Source organism: Fukomys damarensis, unplaced genomic scaffold (genome assembly GCF_012274545.1).
Source record: "Fukomys damarensis isolate Sample0158 unplaced genomic scaffold, DMR_v1.0_HiC HiC_scaffold_18, whole genome shotgun sequence".
NCBI classification, from domain to species: domain Eukaryota; kingdom Metazoa; phylum Chordata; class Mammalia; order Rodentia; family Bathyergidae; genus Fukomys; species Fukomys damarensis.
The window spans coordinates 11647474-11649300 of NW_022900930.1; the positions used below are offsets into that span (position 1 = coordinate 11647474).

At 41.0% G+C, this 1827-nt stretch overlaps 1 pseudogene; it reads right to left on the minus strand.

Annotated features, from left to right (window-relative positions):
• Positions 1 to 439: 439 nt before the first annotated feature.
• LOC104861022 lies at positions 440 to 902 on the minus strand (annotated as a pseudogene).
• Between the last annotated feature and the right edge of the window lie 925 nt (positions 903 to 1827).

Here is a 1827-nt window from a genome sequence, read left to right on the forward strand (position 1 = left end):
TTATACTAATAGGGAAATGTTAGGGTTGAGCAGGTTCTTAAGAAATCAGCTATCTAGAAAGGCTCGTCTTTACCATGCTCTCTTCCTCTCCTTATCCCAACTCGTGGAACAGTCATGCTGATGGTCTTTCTAATAAGTGAGAAATTGGCACATGTCTAGAACACATGATTATTGGAGGAAAATTATGTTAAAATCTATCCCAGGTGAGACCGAGTCTTAGTGGCGCTGTGCCTTCGTGGCAAGTGCAAGGTCCTGAGTTTGAGTCCCAGTACCAGGGGAAAATATTATTTGAAATAGTACGGGCCTGGGATTTAGCTTAGTGGTTCCACTGCCTGCCTTGCAAGCACAAGGTCCTGAGTTCGATCACCAGTACCTAAAAAAAAAGATAAAAATACTTCATCTACTTTCAAAGGAGACGAAGCTAAACTGTTGTTCACGTTCACGCATTTTTATCGTCATTGCCAGTAGAAAGAAGGCTGCTGTTTTTTATTTGCTTTCATGAGTTCTTTTTAAATGAATCCTGCTTATTTACTTCATCTTCATTTGTCTTCTTTTTTGAGCTTGCTGTTAAACCCAAGTATTTGTCATCTGAGGGCCACTTGACTGGTTTTCGATACAGGGTTCTTCCATGAGCTAGGGCTGGTTCTTCATCTGTTTTGGCAGCCTTTATGCCTGCTTTAATTTTCATGACTTCTACAGCTGTCAGATCTCCCTTTTTTTAAAACCACCACTTGGGGCTGTCCATCTTCTCTGTCACTCTGATCACCCCTGCATCTGGGAGCTGAGGCTGAATTCTCTTGGTCTCCACGGTGGCCCTTCCGGTAGCCGATGGGCTCCTTGAAGCAGGACAGGAATGCGGGCTTGGCGGGCCGTATATATGACATCCGTTTCTGCTGGCTCATAGCAGCTCCGGGCAAAAACAAATTTCCTGGGCGTAATCGCATGGTGTAGAGGCCAACTATCACAATATCTAACCTCTCTGTCAATTCCTATTTCTCAGACTGAGTTTACCTATGCCCAAAATGTCACATATTTATTAAGTTTGTTGAACTTCAAGGAGTCTGTCCCAGATACTAAATAAATGATATCAATACTGCCTTTTTATTTACAAACCACTGACCTAAAATATATGTGTTAAGAATGCCTAGCTCTTTCTGTAGACATCATAGATATTAATAGTCTTATGTTCCATTGTGTGTCCCAGACATGAAATAGTGGCTGTACTTAATATTTTTGGCATTTCCTGGAAATGATTTTTACCCTATACTGAGATTTAGAAAGGGAAATACATTGAAAGAAAGAACAAATATCTATCGCCCAACATAGAGTCTGCTATGTCTGGGCTTTGAAAAAAACTGCTCATTTTTCTAGCAAATTTGGGAGCCAGTTCTTAAACCAATTTTTAGACAAGAGGAAGGATTTTCTGATTATCCTCTGGCAGGAAGTAGTCTTGGGCAAGATAAGCCTTACAAGTATTTTATTGACCTAGCTTTTAAAATATCCTCAGCATGAATCATTTCCACTATTATAGTTCTTTTAAAAGAACATAATAATGGGTTTAATGCATTAAGGAGCAATAAAGATTATACAAACTAGTCAATCAAATGGTACAAATGCGCCTTGCCAAATGGCAAAGGTTGGCTTAGATTTCTGGTGTACTCAGTTTATCTGAGCATGGAGATGTGAGTCTAGGTACAGCCAGCTAGGTCCAGGGTGACCCCCAGCCCTCTTCCTTGATTCAGACCACATGACACCCCTCCCACTGGAGTTTCATGTTACAGGTTGCTTAGCACTCTGGTCCTCGTGGGTGTTGAAATACAAACTACC